At 48.7% G+C, this 24,120-nt stretch overlaps 1 protein-coding gene across 1 annotated transcript in view; it reads right to left on the bottom strand.

Moving 5' to 3' along the window:
- The window catches only part of LOC138365822 (arginine and glutamate-rich protein 1-like), a 259,325-nt gene extending 235,487 nt beyond the window's left edge, over positions 1-23,838 (bottom strand). Inside the window, exon 1 of the mRNA XM_069326329.1 lies at positions 23,803-23,838. The gene's annotated coding sequence lies outside the window, so the exon portion shown is untranslated. The remainder of the gene's footprint in view (positions 1-23,802) is intronic.
- Positions 23,839-24,120: the final 282 nt, after the last annotated feature.

Below are 24,120 nucleotides of genomic sequence, written 5' to 3'. Positions count from 1 at the left end.
CTCCATCATGACAACCGTTCCCATGGTTACTTGGTTTCTTAAGTCAAGAGGTGTTACCCTCATGTTCCGTAAGACATGACACCTTCCAGGAGCACCCAGAGGTGCTGCCCTCAAGTTACCAACAGATCTTTGACGTGACTTCCACCACACATCACAACCTGCAGAGTCATCCTAGAGTCTTCACAATAACTCGACAAAATAGTTATTTTGGTTTTTGTAAACGGTGGTTTGTCAGTGTGATTTTGTGTTACTCTGCGCGTGCGCGTGTTTCCGTCGGGGGGGGGGGGGGGATTTATTTATCTTGATATTTTTGTCTGCAGTGTTTAAAAAAAAAAATACCAAACTTTTCACAATATACAATTGTTTAAAACTTTCCAACTGTGACGTCTCCGTGACTCACATCACTGGCACAGTTTTCGACAATCCAAAAATCTTTTTACGCGGCGTAAACACAATGCGAGATAAAACTATTATAGCGGCTTGATAGCCGCTACCTTGCTCCAATGTCCGCCAGTGACGTGGGGCTGGCTGGCCAGGAACACCAGTACAGGTGTGTCTACCCTCAGCACCGGCCAGGCAGTTGGAAACGTGAAACTAGTCGAAGAACTGTAAGGAAATATACTCAGTATTGGTAGTCAACAGGTGCAACGCACTGCAAGGTAGGCACCTGTACAGATGTCTACCCTCAGCACCGGCCAGGAACACCTGTACAGGTATGCCAAGTCGCAGGGACAGCCGGCAGGCCCTCACACAGGTAGCTCGCGGTCCAATTGTTCAATCATAATACATAGTTAAGATAGGCTGGATTAGGTTATACTTGGCTAGGCCGGGTTGGACCATTTAGTAATATAAACAAACACACGGTGGTGAAACACCGCGTGTCCTTGGCTACACCCTGGGTGTACATCACCCAGGGCTGGGTGTCAGGGTGTCTGAGTGTCACACAGAAACACCCAACACGCAGCAAATCAAAGAGAGAGAGAGAGAGAGAGAGAGAGAGAGAGAGAGAGAGAGAGAGAGAGAGAGAGAGAGAGAGAGAGAGAGAGAGAGAGAGAGAGAGAGAGAGAGAGAGAGAGAGAGAGAGAGAGAGATAGAGAGAGAGAGAGAGAGAGAGAGAGAGAGAGAGAGAGAGAGAGAGAGAGAGAGAGAGAGAGAGAGAGAGAGAGAGAGAGAGAGAGAGAGAGAGAGTGGGAATTCTAGGAGCACGAGGTCCTGCTTGGGCCCTGTGAAGGTAGTCGCCACTCTCCGTCACATAAAACAGAGTCCACGGGATGTTCTAATTGTAAACCAATCAACTACAGTCTCACCGCTGTCAGAAAAAGATAATCTAGTTAAGAAATGAAAGGAAAAATAAAATAAAATCATTAAAAAAAGACCCGTTTACTGACCTTTCTGCCACATTTTCACCGGGAATACCCAGGAGTCGCGTCAACTCTAGCTAGAGCTGACCACATCTTCGACTCTCGGTAAACAATACTTGTATTCAGCACGAGCAGCAGCTTCGGGTGATGGGTCGACTCGAAATATAGAAAGTGGCCACATTTAATATTCTAGCGATGGCTGGCGTCTGACGTACGTGAGACCGGCTCGAGCACTGACGAAGCCCAACAGTACACTGACCATATTCTTGGCCAGGAATTCTTTAGCTACTGTGAGGTCCGCATAGAAATTAACACGAGACTTCATCTAGTTCTGAGAGAACGACTTGCATTCAACATCATGAGAACAATTAACAAAAACTTACATTAGAGAACGAATGGAACACAGACACTGAAAACTGGAAATTGGAAATAAACGAGTTGGAGGAACGTAAGGGAATGGATGTACCCAATGATGTTAGAGGAAGACAAATGCAATACGCCTGAGGCAATATCCGTAGAAGCCACCTCAATCCATAAATTTTCAAGAGCAAGATAAAAAAGAGCATTAAAATGTTGAGGTGTGGAAAGCACCAGTTACATACAGAAGAGAGGCGGGGCCCCAGGAGCTAGACCTCACTCCGCCGTCGGCGCAGGTAGGCGTACACCTTCCCTCAACACACATTACATCACAACTGACAGTCGGGTTAACATCTTCTAAAACCACAAGATGAAAACCTAAGATATCCGGCTCCTCTTGTTTTATGGCCTGGTGAACACACCCTGCCGGTAACCGCCACAATATAGTGGGTAGATGCATCAAAAGTAGATATTATACCGAGTGAGATAAGACATCTACCGCTCGTGTTTACGATGAGTCCCGCTGCTGATCAACCATACGAGATCCTACCACCATGACTTAAGACTTAAGACCTGCATCTATTACTGGGAAAGGGTTAAGCTGCCCTCAGCGTAACCTGGCGAGTTGCGACTTTCAAATCAGTTAAGAGTCTAGCATCTTAAAACAAAGATGTAAATTGTTCATCCCAATCAGTTTCGCGTTTGTCAGAGTAGTTGGGTCTATAATCACCCGGGAGCAGGAGCATAACTGTTTATACTCTACAAGCACGAGGGCCCAGGAGCTAAAGCCTGGTCTTTCACTATCACTACCATGTTTATTTTAAGGATACACCACTCGAGTTTCTTTAAGGTTCGCAAGTACTGACTTAGCCGCCATTTATGGGCATCCCAACTTTACTAACTCTACCGTCTCTATTTCCAGTTTGGGGGTGGAGGGGGGGTGGGGGTGGTTGTGGTGGGGGGGGGGGGGGTGGTGGTTGTCTTGGTGGGGGGGGTGGTGGTGGTGGTTGTCTTGGTGGTGGGGGGTGGTAGTAGTGGTGGGTGTGGTGGTGGAGCCTCAGGTCCGGTCTAGCAAGACAACACGTGAGCAAGTTCGGCTAATCAGCAATTGTCTCTGGTACTCTCAACAAACAAGGAATGAAATCCTCCAGTTTCTGTTTCGCGGTGTTGTTAAGTAGGCAAATTGGAGATTTTAGTTGAGCACTTTCATTTGTTGCAATGATTCATCATACACCTCTCATGACATGTGACCTGTAGTCTGAAGCTTCAGTGTATGACTTGCTTGTATAACCTTAGGTCCAGTGTATAGCTTCCTCATACAACCAATAGGGAGCCTCACCCCCGCCCCCCACGTGGGTTTTACGATCAACAACCAAGGATCCCAACGCGATAACCTTCTTCCGGCAGCAATAAACCAGTGTTATAAACCATATTTTATTTGGTTTAATCCCATAAAACAATGAAGTTAGTACCCGTGTTGAGCCATATCTCGCGAGGAACTGACCCTCGCCCCCCCCCCCCAAGGTGCTGACCCCGTGACCCAGGTGTGTGGGTGAACATCTCCCTCACCACCTACACCGCCTGACCAACAATAACAAGTATATAATACACAAAAAGACATGATTAGTGCACAACAGCAAATGACCCTCAACAACCATGTTTTTTTTTTTTTTGTAAACGAGCAGACAATGGCTAAGTTGATATTGTTCAGTGTTCCTCGAGACTTGGAGCGTAGGTCCTGGAGCAGTCTAGTCACGATGACTGAGAACACTGTGTAGTGTGACTGATGTCAGAAGGTTGTGACGGTGTAAAACAAATGTATAACACTGAACACAGAGATTTTACCCTGTCGTAGCTCAGTCGATTAAGGCAGTGTCTGGGATGCTCCCGGACGCAGGTTCGAATCCTCGTCACGGCCCTTGTGGATTTCTTCGTCTAACACTGAAACTATGAGATGCACAACACTAGAAGTTATTAACAGTCATTATCATCAAAATCTCAAACCAACTGAATTCTATGCCATTACTGATTGCTCTGTGCAATTAGGCACTGGTAGAACAGGTTGTCCATGTGTAGTATATAAAGGGAATGGAATGATCATGTCTAGTACACAGAGACTGAACGACTGGGCAAGCACGACACAGACTGAGCTATTGGGTATTTAACCACTGAGTACCTTAAGCTCAATTGGGGAGGAGTGACATTTTGTGACTAAAAGTGTTCTGCAGTCCTTAAATAACCTGTCACAATTTATGTCTGAAGTAGCTTGTAATATTAAATGGAATGTAATGTTTGCCAATGATAATAACTATTGTATAACATTTGCGTGGATCCCATCCCATGTTGGAGTTGGAAAACATCACTTTGTAGATTGATTGGCCAATGAGGTTTGCAGGAAAGAAAACACTGATGATGACTTTGGACTATCTAATGCAATTATTGGAAACGTACAAATTAAAGACATTAATTCAGATTTAGAAGAACTAAGAAATGCCCAGAGACCTGAAAGCTGCAGTATTAAAAGTTATGACAAGTTTTGTAATAATAGGTATTTGTATGGTCAGCACAGTAACCGGACCAGGCAATGTGATGTAGTCATTGCGGTAATTCGCCTTGGCTATAGGCACATCTGGCAGGTTAGTGAGGCTGAGCCACTACCAGAATACTCAGATTGTAAGCTCTGTGACAAACCTTTATGCATTCACTTGAACACTGTATTGTTGAATGTGAAACCGTAAAAGATTTTAGACTTCCTGGCCTCTTGTACCACCAACTGTGTAACTATTTCATTGACTCAGGTGTTCTGGACGACATCCTAACAATTTATCCTAAATTTGCTTGTCCATTTTAAAGAATGAAGAACAATTTTATTTCTATTATTTTTAAGCTGCATCTCTTATGAACCCATCCCTGCCCTTGTGTGGCAGTGCACAATAGAAAGTTGTATTTACATATTAGTACATTGAAACGTGTATACAGTCTAATGTAGTTGATTGTAACCATGATATATATGTGCTTCAGCCTACAGTTTAGACCTATTGTCTTGTGTATGACCCTCTGTCCTGCGTGACAGAATACCAGCATTATCCTCACTCTAATAAGACCTAATTGAATTCCTCTGATTAGGCAAAATTGTAATTTATTTTTGTCTATAAAGATGTTAATAATAATAACTGAGAAGATGTAAAGGTTTCGCAGTAAATAGTCATCACGTCTCACAAGATGCATGAAAGATAGTATTAAACCACATTAATTACTTACCAGTAATTAATTAATTAAGTAATTAATCCCGTAAGACGCTGCTTCTCCACCCTGAGGATCTCTTAATATCAATGAAAAAGTTAATAATGACTAAATTTATAATAAAACTTATCATTATTAACAAAGTATTAATAATAACCCCACAAAAGACAAATCCCAATAATAAAATGAAAAATAAAATTGTCCCAAATTTTATTTAAACAATTATTTGTATTATTTTTATTTAAACCAAATAATTATTATTTTATTTTTATTTAAACAAATATTTGTATTATTATTATTATTACTGGTGCGGGAGCGAGGCACGAGAGCAGCGTACATAATTGTGTGGTGGCGGTGTGTGGAGTGTAGTGCCGTATATGGTGGTGGGGTGTAGTACCTGGGGGGTAGTGGGCACTGCGGGGCGCTACACCCACGCCCTCCTGCTCCTGCTGCTGCTGCAGGTGTACACGTCCAGGGGCACCCTTGGTGTCACCCTGGGGCACCATATTATATTATATTATATTATATTATTATATTATATATATATATATATATATATATATATATATATATATATATATATATATATATATATATATATATATAAGGAGGTCACAGGATAAGGATTTGGGGTGGGACGGGGGGAAAGGAATGATGCCCAACCACTTGGACGGTCGGGGATTGAACGCCGACCAGCATGAAACGAGACCGTCGCTCTACCGTCCAGCCATTCTGCAGCGCCTCGAACGCCTCCCATGTTTCCTGTATCGGGTACATCAGCCCTCCTTCCCCGCCCACTGTGTCTCACAGTACGAGGGAGGTACGGGACCTCCGGATTTAAATTCATATCTTAAGCCCATTTTAAGACGCCAAAAGAGATTCCTGGAAGTCATGGCGGCACTCCCGAGGCTCAATGGAATACTTTCCTACTGGGGCGACGGGGGACTGTGTTAACTCCACGACCCGGCGGTTGCTTGCGAAGCCCATCATCCGGCCAGTGGTTTAAGACAGACTGTGTTCCATACTCTAGAGGTGGCGTTAGGTTAAGACACAGGGCCTTATCACCTCCGATTTGAATCATTCATGTTGGAAAATTGAATCGAAATTTAAATACGTATAACCCAAAGGTCAGATGAAGGTTGTGTGTATATACAGTGGAGCGACTTTTGTGGCTATGCCGCCAGGGAAATGGGTAATAGATTCACTTTCCCTTTCCCTGAAATCTCTAGCTCTCCTCCCCCCCAACCCCACCACATTTCTCCCAGGGTCGTCCTGGACCTCAGGGACCAAGAAAGTGCTGTGCCACATCTCACTATAGGTCTTGTAACACACAGTAAAGTCTCCCTAAGGTCGCCTCTGCCTATTGCTCTATAATATCCACCCTTCCCCCCCCCCCCACCTTCGTCGTCTTCAAACGTAATCTATGGCTTCATGACCATAATTATCAGCCAATTAAATGATATAAAACCTTTCCCGCAATATTGTAATTATTAGTTGGTGCTGGAGTAATGAGGACCCAGGCCCATAATCTCCAGGGGACGGATGACGTCTTGAAGTATTCTCAAGCGCCTTTATAATGTTGGAAATTATATGTCATTAGGTATAATATGCCCTGAAAGAGAGTCAATATATATTTTTGAAGCCCCCGTCGCATGAGCGCGAGGCTTCTATACATACTGTTCAGGGGAGGACTCAACACGTTAATATTCTGTTTATTTTGCTTGGCTTGCTACTTTCTGATTGGATGAGGCGGGGAAGTGGGCGGTTCTTGTGACGACGGATCTTCCAATCGTACGAGAGTCGTATGCTGAGTGAATAGGTACACAGGGGGAGAAGGAAGGAGGAGGGAGGGGTGGACCGACCCAATGCTAGGGAGATGTCTCTAATTCACCCCCTCAATAATCCCAAGCTCAAGCAACTGAGAGTTTCTGAACGACTATTGGTCGAATATCGGGACGAGACCTATTCCAGTTACCGTCATAGGTGACCACAATAGGTCCACAGTTCACAGGACACACACACCGAGCGTGGTGGCCACAGTCAGTCCGTACGGTATAGACTGTGGTAACTGCGTACAATCCACCACATAACGAATAAGTTACGCACTACACAGCCCAATAAAGTACGTCCCACTGTGACTCCATTACGTCCATCACGACTCTGTGTACATCCGCAGGTGCTGTACCTGGAGAACTGACTCTAAATACGTATAACCCTGAAAGAGTTATACGTATTTGGAGGCAGGTCACTCCTGCCTCCACCCGGTGTACACCCGCAGGTGGGAGGGGGGGGGGGGTCACTCCCGCCTCCACCCGGTGTACACCCGCAGGTGGGAGGGGGGGGGGGGTCACTCCTGCCTCCACCCGCAGATAAAAAGCTCTTGCGTAATTAGAAAATCTTTTTAACCCGGCAGCTTCTATAAGAGCTTCTGGGGGCTTACCATTTACGTCTTAAAATTCCGCGGGTACTTTGTGAGTCTTCACTACGACCCCGAGTCAGCAGCGTCACTCATGGGAGTACCCTGCTTCACGCCACTCTCAACACTTCTAAAAAAAGAGAGAGAGTATTGAGAGTGAGCGTGGAGCTGAGAGTGAGCGTGGAGCTGAGAGTGAGCGTGGCGCTGAGAGTGAGCGTGGCGCTGAGAGTGAGCGTGGAGCTGAGAGTGAGCGTGGAGCTGAGAGTGAGCGCGGCGCTGAGAGTGAGCGTGGCGCTGAGAGTGAGCGTGGAGCTGAGAGTGAGCGTGGAGCTGAGAGTGAGCGTGGCGCTGAGAGTGAGCGTGGAGCTGAGAGTGAGCGTGGCGCTGAGAGTGAGCGTGGAGCTGAGAGTGAGCGTGGAGCTGAGAGTGAGGTGACGGTACTGTGGTCAAGGAATAAGGTGGAGTGATGTGGCAGGAATAACATGGGCTTATTTTTACCTCTCGTCTCTTTTTGGCCGCAAGATTTTCTCGCGTGGTGCAAACACTATTTACTTAATTCATTTATTTGCTTATTTAAGAAAGGTGAATGGGATAGCCAGGCAGCGAGTCTGAAGAAACGATAGTTTCCAAAACGCCTTCCTCGCTCTGAGTACACGGAAGACGTCTTGGGGACCTTAGCAGGTATAGCTCCACAAGGGACTTTATTATTATTAACATCTTTATTGACAAAATGAATTACAATTTTGCCTAATCTGAGGATTTCGATTAAGTCTTATTAAAGTGAGGATAATGCTGGTATTCACTGTCACGCAGGACAGAGGGTCATACACAAGACAATAGGTCTAAACTGTAGGCTGAAGCACATATATATCATGGTTACAATCAATGTTTTAATGTATGGATATGTAAAAACAACTTTCTATTGTGCTCTGCCACACAAGGGCAGGGATGGGTTCATAAGTGATGCAGCTTAGAAGTAATATAAATAAAAATTGTTCTTCATTCTTTAAAATGGACAAGCAAATTTTGGGTAAATTGTTAGGATGTCGTCCAGAACACCTGAGTCAATAAAATAGTTACACAGTTGGTGGTACAAGAGGCCAGGAGGTCTAAAGTCCTTTACGGTTTCACATTCATCAATATAGTGTTCTAGTGAATGCATTAAAGGTTTATCACAGAGTTTACAATCTGAGTATTCTGGTAGTGGCTCAGCCTCACTAACCTGCCAGATGTGACTATAGCCAAGGCGAATTACCGCAATGACTACATCACATTGACTGGTCCGGTTACTGTGCTCACCATACAAATACCTATTATTACAAAACTTGTCATAACTTTTAATACTGGGACTACTATCAATTCCACCTTGAAGACACCCGGGACAGACTCAGGGGACAGACCAGCAAATTGGGTGATGATGGTGGTAGTGATGGTGGTGGTGGCAGTGGTGGTGGTGGTGGTGGCAGTGATGGTGGTGGTGATGATGGTGGTAGTGATGGTGGTAGTGATGGTGGTGGTGGCAGTGGTGGTGGTGGTGGTGGCAGTGATGGTGGTGGTGATGATGGTGGTAGTGATGGTGGTAGTGATGGTGGTGGTGGCAGTGGTGGTGGTGGTGGTGGTGGCAGTGATGGTGGTGGTGATGATGGTGGTAGTGATGGTGGTAGTGATGGTGGTGGTGGCAGTGGTGGTGGTGGTGGCAGTGATGGTGGTGGTGATGATGGTGGTAGTGATGGTGGTGGTGATGGTGGTGGTGGCAGTGGTGGTGGTGGTGGTGGCAGTGATGGTGGTGGTGGTGATGATGGTGGTAGTGATAGTGGTGGTGGCAGTGGTGGTGGTGGCAGTGGTGGTGGTGGTGGCAGTGATGGTGGTGGTGATGATGGTGGTAGTGGTGGTGGTGAAAGTTCCAACAGAATGGAGCGAGAAACACTCAGATTGAGCCTTGACCGCACACCCGTCACTCGGCAAAACATGCCATGTATTTTTTTTCTTCAGTCAGACGCCTGGAGGACCAGAAGCCCGAGTCCACGTCCCGCGACGCGAGGACTCACACGGCTCCGGCACACACCTCGTTGTCTCAAGACGCTTCACCAAACACCTCCAGAATATTACGCAAGAGGAAACAAAAGTTGTGCAGTTGGATTAAATCTCAGCAAATGGCGGGAGGATGCGTGTGAAACAGATGTGTAGGAATGTGCTGGCGAGTACCTGCCCCGGGCAGCTGCCCCAAGCTGGCCAGTGCCCCGGGCAGCTGCCCCAAGCTGGCCAGTGACCCGGGCAGCTGCCCCGGGCTGGCGGAGTGCCCCGGGCAGCTGCTCCGGGCTGGCGGAGTGCCCCGGGCAGCTGCCCCAAGCTGCCCAGTGCCCCGGGCAGCTGCCCCAAGGTGGCCAGTGCCCCGGGCAGCTGCCCCAAGCTGGCCAGTGACCCGGGCAGCTGCCCCAAGCTGGCTGCACACTCCTGCTTCGCCCTCCCAAGTTCTCTTGCCTTAAGGAAATAAGAAGAGTGAGACTGAGCGGCTGAGTGATAAATTATTTAGTTGGAACTGTAAGACTGTCAATGATACGGTCAGACGAGGCTTGCCATGAGCTATGGGACGGGAAAGCTCTCAGTCTGTTTAACAGGCGTCAACAGTTGACTGTTCCTATACCCACCTGCGTAAAAACTTACATCCATCTCAACCTGTCCTCAGACATGGCTCGTCCAAACGGCTGCTGATCCCAAAGATGCAGTCAGCGATGTTAATTAACGTTCTGTGTTCAAAATAATGTTCTCAAATAAAATTGATCTATTTTTATTAGATTGCTTTGTGTAGTTAGGTTTGGTGTTATGTTCTGTTGGGGATTATTTTGATCTGAAGCACGTGGGTGAAGCGTTTACAGAGTTGCAATTCGAACAGAGGTTGCCAGCGAAACACTGTTCGAGAAATGTTCGAATGCCATCAATTCAGTCGTGTTCGAACCGTTTTTCATCCAGATTTTTTCGGGATTTGGTGACCGAGGGAGGGAGGGAACTATCAGGTAAGAACGCCAAGCCATTACGACTATATCGCACTTGGAAGGACTCAGGATAAGGATTTGGGATGGCACGGGGAAAAGGAATGGTGCCCAACCACTTGGACGGTCGGGGATTGAGCACCGACCTGCATGAAGCGAGACCGTCTCTCTACCGTCCAGCCCAAGTGGTTGGGCTGGACGGTAGAAATATTTTGCCAATATTTCAACCAGTCCTCATCAACACAGGCCAAATACTTGCTAATCCGGCCCCCGTAACCCCCTTGTTTATGAATGGAAAACCCGTTTACTCACGACTCACAACAAATGAAGTTCGAACATTTCTCCAGCTGTGCTTCACTAACGCCGTGTGCTCGAATCGCAACTGAAAATGCTGCACCAAAGTACTACAAATAATCGCCAACAGAACCTAAATACCTAACCAGCCTACACTTAAATAGAAATAGAAATTTATTACATAATATTTATTGATATATACGAGAAAAAACTATTTTAATGTACAATACGAAATAACTGACGACTGCGTCTTGGGGACTGCCGCCGCTTTAACGAGCCTGGTCTGAGGACATGTTGATATATTCATTCCATGCAGTGGCCGACCCAGAGAGATGCAGTCATCAATATTTACATGCTCTCCATTCAAAATAATAATTTGTTTGGGTGAAGAATATAAATGTTGCGATTCAAACAAGGGGCGTCAGCGAAGCGCAGTTTGACAAATGTTTAAACTTCGTTAGTTTTGAGTCGTGTGTAAACCGCTTTTCCATTCATACACAGAGGGTTTGGTGGCTGGATTAACGAGCCTTTGACCGTTGTTGGTGAGGACGGGCTGTAATGTTGGTGAGGACGGGCGGCAATGCTGGTGAGGACGGGCCAGCCGGAGCACAGAGCCGGGTTCGTACCCACACACAGCAAGGTTCAGCTTCCTGAGGCCCTAACCACCAGCCCGCCCTCATAAACACTGCCTAAATGATCGTTAACACACAGCTGCCCAACTCCATTTATGAATAAACAAATAATTTACACACGACTCGACAGAATACTTCCGAATCTTAGTCAAGAAGTGTTTCTCCGACAGCATCTTCGAATAGCATCTTTAAATGCTTCACCTCATGTACTGCAAATACAAATAATTGACAACCGAGACTTAATACCTAATCTAACTTACGCCTAAGTATACATAGCATTATAATATATAACAAAATTAATGTATATTTCAGAAAAAAACATTTCGAATACACAGTACGTAAACATTCATGAACATGTCTTTGGGGGGTCAGCCGCCGCTTGAACGAGCCAAGCACAGGGACAGGTTGCTACCAGAGGACAAGGAATCATTGAACACCACACAGGACAATGTTTATCTTCCGAAATGAACAGTTAATATTATAACTCTCAGCAACAGGTGGGTCAGGAGCCGTAGGGCCCGCTCCGGAGGACTGATGAATGTGGCTGGCATTAAACTCTCCCAGAACTGTCTAGGTGTTGGTTACGGCTGGTGGGGCAGGGCGGCAGACAGGCCTCCAAGTAACTTTCCCTCCGACATTAAAGAGCACTTCTGTCTCGCAGGGAGTTTTTCTAAACGTGTCCTCTAAGGAATGTCGGTACCGGGGAGGGAGGGGGGAGGGTCCGACTCTGTGGTCAGACGGGTCTGATCCCCACTCTGTTGGTCTGTCCTGTGTGACAGCGAATACCAGCATTATCATCACTAATAAGACATAATGTAATTAGGTCAATACAATTGTAAATTGAATTGACCTCAGCTTAGGCAAAATTTTATCTAATTCCTCAGATTAAGCAAAATTGTAAATAAATGTTGTCAGTAAAGATGTTAATAATAATAATAATAATGTGGCCGGTTGTCTTCTGTCCGGCTCTGTGACCGGTTGCTTCAGGGTCCGGTTGGGCAGATGACAAACTGCGCCAGACGTAACCGGTCCATGTACCAAGCAATATGTCAGCACACATTAGGCTGTGTGAGGCGAAGACAGATTGAATTGAATTTTGCCTCGAGGGGTGAGTTTACAGCATACAGCCCCGCTCCTGTACCAGGTAAGTTAACTACGGGCTCACCATAGCCCGTGCTACTTGCACATTTTTGTTCTGAGTGGCTGAATCCAAAACAACAACAACGGGGGAGTTTATTGGGCAGCGCCACTCATCCTGTGAGTGGACACACAGCCATAGTGACAGTATTGGGCAGCGCCACTCATCCTGTGAGTGGACACACAGCCATAGTGACAGTATTGGGCAGCGCCACTCATCCTGTGAGTGGACACACCGCCATAGTGACAGTATTGGGCAGCGCCACTCATCCTGTGAGTGGACACACCGCCATAGCAGCGTGTGCAACATTCCCCAATAGGAAGAAAACCCGCTGGGTTGTTCATCCTGTCACTTGTACCCAGACACAGCTGGAACTTGCTTAACTGTCTCAAGTGAACAGCTTATCAAACCAGATGATTAACATTTGTCAACTCCTGAAATTTACGTTATCTTGCAGGTGCAAAAATGGGGGAATCTTTTATGAACAGTATCTACTTTTGACAAATAGTATTTTCTGAGGACAAAGTGAGAAACATGTTGTGACGATAATCTCTTTCAAGAGAGATTGAGCCTGCTCTTCCCTACTTCAAGTTACGTCCAAAATACAAGTATAAGATGCTACATTCAAGATACGTCACCGGTAGCACAAAACGTTTTGACCAGGAGGCAAAACGTACCCAATTCCCCCCACTCCACACACCCTCCACACGCCGGCTCGTCATCAAACCAGCTAACTACCCTTCACCAGCTTGCCTGCCCCTGATTGGTGACTCGCCAGCCGCGCACCTGCACACCGCACCTCACCGCCCTCTACCCGAGTCGACGTCTGAGCCTGACCAGCTATCAACTTCAGAATATTCCTTGTGCTCTTAGCGTTGACATCTCTCTCTGGCATACTAGCTCATTAGCTAGTATGCCAGCACCATTTCAACATTATTTAATCTATTGTGTTTTTTGTATTTATCTTTGTCATTTTATTTCATTAGTCACTTGCCCGAGTTTTGCCTTTATTTTCATTTATGTTTAAAGTAAATTATATTAAAAGTTTCATTGTTCATACTTTGTGTTTTACGTGTTCCTCCCTCTAACTTACCACAGACGGCAGGCAAGCAGTCTATATTTTTTGTTTTAAGTGCGACCAGGCTTTGACACCTGCCATTGGAGGACTGCCGAACATCAACACTTTCCCGTCACATTTTACTCGCCTAGTTGTGCTTGCAGGGGTTGAGTTTTGGCTCTTTGCTCTTGTCTCTCAACCGTCAATCTACTGGTGTACAGGTTCCCGAGTTTCTCGAGCTCCATCATATCAATACTTGAAACTGTGCATGGAGTCAGCCTCCACAACATCACTTCCTAGTGCATTCCATTTACTATGACAAATTAAAAAGTTCTTTCTAATGTCTGTGGCTCATTTGGGTACTCAGCTTCCACTTGTGTCTCCTTGTGCGTGTACCACCCGTGTTAAATAGTCTCTCATTGTCTACCCTATCAATTCCCCTGAGAATTTTGTATGTGGTGATCATATCTCCCCGAGCTCTTCTGTCTTCCAGCAACGTGAGGTGCAGTTCACGCAGCCTTTCCTCGTAACTCATGCCTCTTAGTTCTGGGACTAGCCTAGTGGCATACCTCTGAACGTTTTCCAGCTTTGTCTTGTGCTTGACAAGGTACGGGCTCCATGCTGGGGAACCATACTCCAGGGGGTTCGCATGCACGCGCACGAACACACACACACACACACACACACACACACACTGACTGGTGGAGGCTGACTCCATACACAGGTTCAAATGTAAATATGATAGAGCCCAGTAGGCTCAGGAACCTGTACATTAGTTGATTGACGGTTGAGAGGCGGGACCAAAGAGCCAGAGCTCAACCCCCGCAAGCACAAATAGGCGAGTACACACACACACTGTGTGTAAGTGTGTGTGTGTGTGTACGCGCGCGTGCGTGCGTGCGGTCAAAGGAGCGGGTTGTGGTGTTCTGGCGTCACCCGACACCTGCGGTCATTACCACAAGGGGTAACGCGCCTTACGATCTCCATCCTCCCGCCCCGTGCCCTGCTACCCGCCCCGTGCCCTGCTACCCGCCCCGCCCCCATCAAAGCCGCTCACTCACTCACGCCACCAAACTACCAATAACCTGGGTGGCCTACGGACGTGGTGGCCCCCTTGACCGACCACCGCGTGTTCTCCCTGGCAGCCGAATCACGAAATAGATTCATAACAAACCATAACTGGCAGTCAGGATGAACAAAGTCGGGGGGAGATTGTCAGGCAAAAGAGGCCGTCGTAGCGGCGACCACGTCGTGGTGGTGTGGGTGTCGGGGCAGGGACGTGGGTCGACGTAGGGGCGGTGCACACAGGGGCGTGGCATAGACAAATGGGTCGGGGGTTGCAGCTGTGTATTGCCACATAGTGTATGGTCGCCATCACTCGTCGCTATCTCCTCCCCCTCCACCCCATTCCTACGATAGATAGCTAATTGTTTATGGTGGATTTGTGGCGGAGATCTATCGCAGAGGCTATTGTGTTTTGCCTTCATTTGGTGAGCACGCAACACTGACTCACGCAACACTCCAACATACAGGCAGACACCCGCCACAACACCAACTAAGGATACTGATTTCATATTATATATATATATATATATATATATATAATATATATATATATATATATATATATATATATATATATATATATATATTTTATTATATCCACAGAAGCTCCGTATTGCAGTCGCTCTCCGCCTTGCTGCCCCTATCCACACTATCCACAGAGAGAGAGAGAGAGACAAATTAAGAAGGCAGCACACCCACCCAGCTAAGCCCTCCAACAACGCACCCTGCCACACAACTCCCACCAGAAACCTACCCTGTCATCTCCCCCTTGTTGCCAGTGGTAAAAACAAAGGGATTAATTGTGGGTGAGGACGCGAGGCGGAGCCCCGGAGACGAGGTAATAGCCGGAGCCTGGCAGAGGAGGGTAACACATGGCACCAGGCTCAACCTACCACCTAATGGTATAATGACGACCACTGCCGGCGCACGCACGCACGCACACACTCCTTACACACACACTGCTTCAAATGTGAATAGTCAAAGACGCCTGGAAGTGGTGACTGTATACTACGTACGTTAGACAAGTTCCGTAATATGCAGCGCTAGAATGATACCCATTGCTCGTCCGGCACGAGGCGAAGGGGCACCACCTGTGACCGGGTATAGACAACAGCGTCTCATAAAGGCTCCTGCGGCGCTCATCACGTGTGTGAAATGTTCATCAACAGTGGCACTATACCTGACCCCATCACTGGCACTCTGCCCCCATCATGACTGTTGCGCTCCGATGGGCAATGATGCCTTATGTGCACACAATTAGGCCCATCACCGCGCCCACTGTCACTATCACCCGTTCCCATCACCGCCCCTCCCTCCCCCCTCTCATGATCAAACAAAACATCGTCATCTCCCATCATTGGAGCACCAGCCCCATTCCCCATCACCCATGGCCAGCAGCACCTCCCATCACCATCACCAGCGTCACTATCAACACTGGAGATCAGCTGTAACCATCAGATCATGTGCCACCCATACATCTGTAGGGCAGATGCTCGTAAAGATGCTGTCACGGTCGAGGGCCAGCCAGACACCAGCGGGCCAGGTCAGGGGCAGGGGCAAGGGGCAGGGGGGGCAAGGAAGGAGGATGAAAGGAGTGATGGGCAACAGAAGGGGGGAGATAGGGAAGAGGAGGAAGAGATGGGGGTAAGAGGAGTAATCTTAGAAGGGAAAGATTGAGGGGGAAGAATGTAAATAAATGGTAGAAGTGGTCACCAGACGTCGAAAATACTGGACTATTAAGACTGGATACACAGTGATCAACAATACCGGGGAAGTAGTGACTACAAGTGATCAACAATACCGGGGAAGTAGTGATTACAAGTGATCAACAATACCGGGGAAGTAGTGACTACAAGTGATCAACAATACCGGGGAAGTAGTGACTACAAGTGATCAACAATACCGGGGAAGTAGTGACCACAAGTGATCAACAATACCGGGGAAGTAGTGACTACAAGTGATCAACAATACCGGGGAAGTAGTGACCACAAGTGATCAACAATACCGGGGAAGTAGTGACTACAAGTGATCAACAATACCGGGGAAGTAGTGACCACAAGTGATCAACAATACCGGGGAAGTAGTGACTACAAGTGATCAACAATACCGGGGAAGTAGTGACTACAAGTGATCAACAATACCGGGGAAGTAGTGATTACAAGTGATCAACAATACCGGGGAAGTAGTGACCACAAGTGATCAACAATACCGGGGAAGTAGTGACCACAAGTGATCAACAATACCGGGGAAGTAGTGACTACAAGTGATCAACAATACCGAGGAAGTAGTGACTACAAGTGATCAACAATACCGGGGAAGTAGTGACTACAAGTGATCAACAATACCGGGGAAGTAGTGACTACAAGTGATCAACAATACCGGGGAAGTAGTGACCACAAGTGATCAACAATACCGGGAGGAGCGAGAAACAAATAGAGGCGGAGCCAAATTAATTAACGGGTCAACATCACAATATCTGTGTTAGTTTATATGCTGAACGGTTCCCGGGGAATAGAGCCGGGGCTTTGGGCTCAACGTACGGTGCTCAGGGCTCTGCCTGACCCCCCACAGGCTCTGTCTTGACCCCCCCCCCCACAGCAGTGCTAATACTATTTAAATCACTTGTGCTGTTTCGTCTTGAGTATTGCTCGGTACTCACGTCTCCTTTCAGAGCAGGAGAGATCTCTGAATTAGAGGGAATACAGAAAACATGTGCAGCACGCATAGAAACGATGAAACATGTAAATTATTGGGACTGTCTCAAAACTCTCAAAATGTACTCTTTGGAAAGGAGACGAGAGAGGTATCAAATAATGTATGCATGGAAGACACTGGAAGGTCAGGTCCCAAATATGTACAGTAGAGTAACATACTGGAAGGAAATGGCGAATAGAACCAGTGAGGAGTAGAGGTGCCATAGGCATAATCAGAGAACACTGTCTGAACATCAGAGATCCACAGCTGTTCAACACCCTCCCAGCAAGCATTAGAAATATTGCTGGAACAAAGGTGGATGTATTCAAGAGGCACTTAGATAAGTTCTTGCAAGAAGTGCCGGACCAACCAGGCTTTAGTGGATATGTGGGACTGCGGGCCGCTCCAAGCAACAGCCTGTTGGACCAAGTTACCACAAGTCAAGCCTGGCCTCAGGCCGGGCTCGGGGAGTAGTAGAACTCTCGAAACCCTCTCCAGGTATGATCCAGGTATGCCTGCGCTGCTACATGCCCTCTTTGAGCTACTGCTCTGGGCTCCGGCTGCGCTGCTTAATGTGTTACAACAAATTGAGTTTAATAAGACTGCTGCTAAAGACAAATGTGGTGAGCGGGGCAGCCATCCAGTAGACGAGAGGAAGGTGGGATGACCGCCAAGCTGACCCAACACCAGTCACACCCTCAATATGGGTCAAGGTGACCATCTACTGCTGTAGGGCAACACTCCTCTAGTGTATCTGACTGTGTACACATTACGCATGTATACAGCACGCACGCACGCACGCACGTAAATACGTATGTATACATACCTGGAGCATACGCCTAGAGAGGGTTTCAGGAGGTTCCACTCCACCTGTACCACTGCCACAGGGGGAGGTGTAGTCTTCTCCCTCATGTCCTTCAACACACTACTAGTTCATGTCATCTCCCACCGTGACCCCACATCTCCCACCCTAACATGCTCCAGCCTCACTACCTGGTTCACTCCGCTCTCTCCCACCTGGCGTATGAGGCGTCCCTCACCCGCCCACCCAACACCCACTAAGCCGCCGGTGTATCCTGGATTATCCGACTCTCTGGGGTCCTGCGCGGTGTTGTACCTCCATTACTGAACATTTTAGTCGTGCCCGAGCTGTGGTTGGCGTTGCTGTGTCGCCCTCTGTTGTTCTGGAGCGTCTCCTGTGAGGTGGGGGGGGGGGGGGGGGGCTTTAGGGCCATCCTGTGAGCGGTGCTTCAGGAGACACTCTCCTGTGAGAGTGGCGTGCCCAAGGGCGCTCTCTCCTGTGAGGGGGGACGTGCCCAAGGGTGCTCTCTCCTGTGAGAGGGGGGGGGGGGGGTGCCCAAGGGCGCTCTCTCCTGTGAGAGGGGCGTGCCCAAGGGTGCTCTCTCCTGTGAGGGGGGCGTGCCCAAGGGTGCTCTCTCCTGTGAGGGGGGCGTGCCCAAGGGTGCTCTCTCCTGTGAGAGGGGCGTGCCCAAGGGTGCTCTCTCCTGTGAGGGGGGCGTGCCCAAGGGTGCTCTCTCCTGTGAGAGGGGCGTGCCCAAGGGTGCTCTCTCCTGTGAGAGGGGCGTGCCCAAGGGTGCTCTCTCCTGTGAGAGGGGCGTGCCCAAGGGTGCTCTCTCCTATGAGAGGGGCGTGCCCAAGGGCGCTCTCTCTTGTGAGAGGGGCGTGCCCAAGGGTGCTCTCTCTTGTGAGAGGGGCGTGCCCAAGGGTGCTCTCTCTTGTGAGAGGGGCGTGCCCAAGGGTGCTCTCTCCTGTGAGAGGGGCGTGCCCAAGGGTGCTCTCTCCTGTGAGAGGGGGGGGGGTGCCCAAGGGCGCTCTCTCCTGTGAGAGGGGCGTGCCCAAGGGCGCTCTCTCCTGTGAGGGGGGCGTGCCCAAGGGTGCTCTCTCCTGTGAGGGGGGCGTGCCCAAGGGTGCTCTCTCCTGTGAGGGGGGCGTGCCCAAGGGTGCTCTCTCCTGTGAGGGGGGCGTGCCCAAGGGTGCTCTCTCCTGTGAGAGGGGCGTGCCCAAGGGTGCTCTCTCCTGTGAGAGGGGCGTGCCCAAGGGTGCTCTCTCCTGTGAGAGGGGCGTGCCCAAGGGTGCTCTCTCCTGTGAGAGGGGCGTGCCCAAGGGCGCTCTCTCTTGTGAGAGGGGCGTGCCCAAGGGTGCTCTCTCTTGTGAGAGGGGCGTGCCCAAGGGTGCTCTCTCTTGTGAGAGGGGCGTGCCCAAGGGTGCTCTCTCCTGTGAGAGGGGCGTGCCCAAGGGTGCTCTCTCCTGTGAGAGGGGCGTGCCCAAGGGCGCTCTCTCCTGTGAGAGGGGCGTGCCCAAGGGCGCTCTCTCTTGTGAGAGGGGCGTGCCCAAGGGTGCTCTCTCTTGTGAGAGGGGCGTGCCCAAGGGTGCTCTCTCCTGTGAGAGGGGCGTGCCCAAGGGCGCTCTCTCTTGTGAGGGGGGCGTGCCCAAGGGCGCTCTCTCTTGTGAGAGGGGCGTGCCCAAGGGCGCTCTCTCTTGTGAGAGGGGCGTGCCCAAGGGTGCTCTCTCTTGTGAGAGGGGCGTGCCCAAGGGTGCTCTCTCCTGTGAGAGGGGCGTGCCCAAGGGCGCTCTCACCCATAAACGGAACCTAAGGCGACCAAGGTTCAATAAAGACCTGTTGTTGTTGTTTTAGATTCAGCTATTAGGAACAAAAAGTCCCAAGTAGCACGGGCTATGGCGAGCCCGAAGAGGACTTACCTGGCACAGGAACGGGGCTGTAACTTAAAAAAAAAATGGTCTGGTTCCGAGTTTATTGAATTTGAGTAAGGAGAAGGAGGGTGTGCACTGTCTTCTGGGCACCTTGGGGGAAAAAAGGCACAATAAAGGAAAAAAGGAAAAAAGTCTTCTTGGCATCTTGGTTTTTTTTCCTTGGGGAGAAAAAAACCTTTCGGTCATCTGATACACCGACTTCCTACCTTCACATACTACATTATATGCCGGTATTTAAAGCTATGAATGAGGTAAGGTTTCGCTGTACTGTCACCTTGACCGCTCTACTTACTAGCTACCAGTAGGGCCAAAATACATTTCCTTTATGACTACTTATATGAGCCTCTTCCACCCGCGGGACCCGTTATAAACAACCTATTCTTGTTTACGTTGACTGAGTACGTGTCGTACAGCGTGCCGGTCCGTCCTCCTGCTTGGATGGTCCCTGCCAGGCAGGCAGGCAGGCAGGCAGGCAGGCAGGCAGGCAGGTAGGGAAGGAGGGAGGCAGGCAGGCGAGGCAGGGAGCGTCATGAGCCCGGAGGCTGGGCAGGACAGCCCCACATAACATCACGCACTCACAGATCTGCGTCAGCAGCCTCTCTACAGTCTACAAGCTCCCTCTAGACTGTGTGACTGCTGGAACGTGTGGGGTAGTGGTTGTGATGGGGTTGTGGTGGAGTAGTGGTTGTAGTAAGGGGGGGGGGGGTAGAGGTTGTGGGGTAACAATTAAGAGAGACCATTGCTACGAGAATGGTATCACGTATTGTTGTGGTGAGGGTAGGTAGAGGCTCGTCAGCCTGCTGCTGACTGCAGGGTTGGAGATGTGGAGAGGCGGGCAAAATACAGGTTTGTAGTGGTGCACCCACACCAGCCATGTGTCTGTGCTTGCAAGCTGCGGCCTCGACCCCTCCGGGCCCTCACCGCCCCTCCGGGCCCTTACAAGCCATCAGCCTCGTCAGAGCCCAAGAGGACACTTGTTCATATCGTAGCCTAAGAGGATGGAACAGTTAGTCTGTCCTTTATCCATTGGCTAAAAGGGGGAAGGGGTTCAGAAGCCACATCTTCAATTGCCCTCCGTGTCGTTAGAGCACACCCGCTCCCACGCTATAGTGGTCCAAGAAATGGGATACACTTATACCTATCTACAATTCTATTTCACTAACTCCCGGGAGGTCTTTGACCTCCCAGGTCAATGCCAAGTCAGAGATCATTGTAAACTGTGTAAACCACATGATTATGGTCCGGGATGGCCCGAAACGTCGTCACTTGTGTTATAATCAGCTGTGCGGATTTGGTCATCAAATACTCGGTAACTCACCGTCTTCATGACGGTCAAAATTACAATTTCTTCACAATTGACGGTAATGACTATAATACGCAGGCAATGAGAGGTCAAGGTGTCATGAGGAGCCTGACACCAGGTCAGTTATGAGGGTCGTGTGTGAGGGCCATGCACCTCCTCCCTGCACAAGATGAGGCGCTTGACTCTGTTGTCCCCTAAAAGGTCAACTTATTAAGGACCTCATCTGACCTTGACGCCGTCATCGCCGCAAGCACACCATCCCCCCCCCCCGCCGTCTGGCTACACCACACTCCTTCACACCCCACGTCCACTACACCCCCCCTCCTCACCCTCCCCCCCCTCTTCCCTATCCCTCTATACCACCCCTTTTCTTTCCCCCATCTCCATCTCCTCACTCAAAACTCTCTATCTCTACCTTCTCTCTCACCTCTTTATTTATTTTCTCCCTCCGACCTCGACTATCCCCTACTTCATTCCGGGTCTACACTCTTCTTCTTATTTGTTTCTACCTATTCTGACTTCCCCTTTTCCTTCAACTCCATTTCTGTCTAAAGCGACCGGAAATAATATCTAATATTAGCGTCAAATGTGGCCGTACTAACGGTCACTGGCGCCAGATCAACGTCTAACCTTTGAAAGTTAGGTTCACACGTGCACGCAAGGCCGTGACCAGGCAGGAGGACCACGTCAGGACTTGCGTGGTACTCTTAGTCTGTCTGCTATCCCTTCTTTAGAAGAAAGGCTCACGCAACCGCCCGTCCGAGTCACGAGACCATGCCTGCCCTCCACACCCTCACAAAAGCAATGCTCTCAGGGGGGGGGGGAAGCTGTTTACAGTTGACATAGTCAGGAAGGAGAAAAACAGGAAGGTAAGACACGCCACAATCAAAACAAAGACAATATACATAGTTGGGAGATGATAGAAAGAAGAGAATAAATTATGGAAATGATAAATATCAAGAGCGGTTTAAGATCTGAGCGCCTTCGCCTGAGGGAGGAGGCAGCAAGGACCACGTGCATTAACCACCTTCGTCGCGCGAGGGAGCCAATGGCCGCGTGGAAATATTAGGCACCAGTCGAATGTTAAGCCCAAAAAAGAACACCACTTAAAATGTGTAACATTTGTTCATCACGAGCGGTTTTCTCCTCCATCACCACCTCTGGGGCCCAGATTCACAAAGAAGTTACGCAAGCACTTACGAACCTGTACATCATTTATAAATCTTTGACGGCTTTGTTTACAATTATTACAGTTAATGAGCTCCGAAGCACCAGGAGGCTGTTTATAACAATAACAACAGTTGATTGGCAAGATTTCATGCTTGTAAACTGTTTAATAAATGTAACCAAAGCCGTCAAAGATAGAGGAAAGATGTACACGTTCTTAAGTGCTTGCGTAAGTGCTTCGTGAATCTGGCCCCTGACCTCCAGTCCAGTCCGATTTTCGTATCGTCGACAAATTTTCAGATATTGCTGCTCAACCCCCGAATCTAAATAATTTTTATATATTATGAGTAAGAGAGGTCCCAGGAGAGAGCCTTGAGGCACTCCACTTAAAACATTTCCCCATTCTGACTTAACCCAATTTATACTGTTTACTTTGGAATAAAAAAAACAATGTTAGTGGTTTGGTACAACACAATACGCGACAATGGATACATATGACGCAAGTCTAGACTTAAGAAAGCCACTCATCAACCAGTCAATACTGGTGGGTGAGTGGCTCCTGGGGTCATGGAACACATTACCCCGTAGCATAATAGACGGGCCGCTGCTCGTATGGGCCAATACGCCTTCTACACTTTCCTGTATTGTTATGTGAATGGCAAGTATGGCACATGCATCAAGTGTAGGGCGCCTTCCAACCATGGCAAGCGTTGAGAGCGTTGCAAGTATGGCAAGCTGGCAAGCGTTGCAAGCATGGCTAGGTAACGTAGTGTGACGCAATACCAGGTCCAGGGTCACAAACGCTCGCTCAGTAGTTGCCCATGATGGTGGGTTTCGTCCCCCCCCCCTCCCCCCGTCGCTTCCCCCTTCCCCACTCTCTTAGAGGAGTGATGGAGGGGCTGGAAGGGGGGGGGGGTGATGGAGGGGCTGGAAGGGGGGGTGATGGAGGGGCTGGGGGGAGCGATGGGGGGCTGGGGGAGTGATTGAGGGGCTGGGGGATATCTTTACCAAACTTTGCAGGATTACTGGTGGGTGTTGGGGGATGGTCACAGGGGCGATCAGGGTCAGCACCCCCCTCCCCATCTCCCCCCTCCTTCATGGATCTGACGACATCGGCGAGGGAGGAAAACCTGCCAGATATGTTCTGGCAACAGATTAGCACTCCGGAGGCTCACAACACACTCACACACACACACACACATTTGTGTAAGGAACCTGCGTTGATCAGGAACCTGTACACCTGTTGGTTCAGGAACCTGTACACTTGTTGATTGATGGTCGAGAGGCGGGACCAAAGAGCCAGAGCTCAACACCACACAGATACAAACCAAGAAATATGGCCTCGGGCCTACCTTAACCGGACGTAGCAGTGAAGCACGGTATCTGAAATAAAAAGAGAGACACATTAGAGGAACACTGCAACACCAGAGACGGTCATGTGTAGACGGTAATGTATTCTATAAGAACACGACACTTGCTCTGGCCACTCCCGTCTCGTAACACCACCCGTCTAATTCCTTTTAGGATGTATTATTTTTAAAACGGTTTCTGCAAATGATTTGGAAAAAAAAGCATTTTGAAGGACAACCCTAAAGGGAGGGATAATTAATCTTTCAAACTCCACCAAACTTGTTTTAAAACTACAAAGCAAGAAAATACAAATTATGGGT

This window comes from Procambarus clarkii, chromosome 18, assembly GCF_040958095.1.
Source record: "Procambarus clarkii isolate CNS0578487 chromosome 18, FALCON_Pclarkii_2.0, whole genome shotgun sequence".
Lineage (NCBI taxonomy): Eukaryota > Metazoa > Arthropoda > Malacostraca > Decapoda > Cambaridae > Procambarus > Procambarus clarkii.
The sequence above is the reverse complement of the archived record's forward strand: the minus strand, read 5'-3'. Positions and strand labels throughout refer to the sequence as shown.